The sequence below is a fragment of the Lemur catta genome, chromosome Y (assembly GCF_020740605.2).
Source record: "Lemur catta isolate mLemCat1 chromosome Y, mLemCat1.pri, whole genome shotgun sequence".
In the NCBI taxonomy this organism is placed as follows: Eukaryota; Metazoa; Chordata; class Mammalia; order Primates; family Lemuridae; genus Lemur; species Lemur catta.
Genome location: NC_059156.1, coordinates 5,945,409 through 5,946,483, shown reverse-complemented (window position 1 = coordinate 5,946,483; position 1,075 = coordinate 5,945,409).

Below are 1,075 nucleotides of genomic sequence, written 5' to 3'. Positions count from 1 at the left end.
GCCACAGATGCAGCCATGCCTAACAGGGTGTTTTCATTCAAGACTCATGAGTATTTCACAGGGGATGATTAAGCTAGGGGACCTGAGAGTGGCTGCTGTGCCTCTGACAGAGCACCTATCACACCCATGCTTCCATGGAGCTTGGGAATCATTCCCTTCCCACTAAAAACAAGCAATGGATGTTTGAGTGTGCCACAAGAACAAAAACTACCACCTCCTCTGAGGGAGTGCAGAGGTAGCCGTGCTCTCCCAGAGGTACAGGCTGTCTAAAACTCCTGGAGGCAAGTCTCTATAGCAGAACCACACTTCTCCTGGTGAAGCATTTTAGTCACAGCCCACAAGCAGTCTGGTAGCCCTACTACTATGGATGAACTTCCTCCACCATCTCTGCTGCTCCTAGACCAGGGAGAGAGCTGGGAATCTGGGTGTTTTTTGCCCCCAAATGACAGACACCACTATCATTCATGAGAGAGGAAGATGTGAGCAGATTGTGCACTCCACTGCTGCCCAACTCCACTAATCTCATTGCAAGGGATTCACCTCTCCTGTCCCCTGCTCACAGTGTATCTGTCCTTCTCCTGCCTGCGCACAGTTCCAAAATAGAATAGCACCCCACCCCTCACTATCACAGCCAGTTATGAACCCAAGGAGGCTTGAGACAAATTTTGCCAGCTTAGTCTTTTTCCATGCCCCCAAGACTCAAGCACACCATCCAGGGACCTGGGGAATGGAGATTATCAAACTAGGCCATTACTGCTTACACCTGAACACTCTTCCAGGCATCTGATATCTTACCAATCCAAACTGCCAGCAACACTACCATAAATACCTACCTGAACAAGCTGAAAGACAGTGTACTTCTCCTTCACTACATTGAGCATCAGAGTTTCCAGCAAGAGAGAACAAATAACCACAAAGTTTTCTGTTTCTAGCTGTGGAAAGAGATTGTAGATGAGAAGGAACCAGCACAAGAAATCTGGCAATATGAAAAATCAGGTTATTTTGATATGCCCCAAATGATCACACCAGCTCTCCAGCAATGGACTTCAACCAAATGGAAATTTTGAAATGTCAG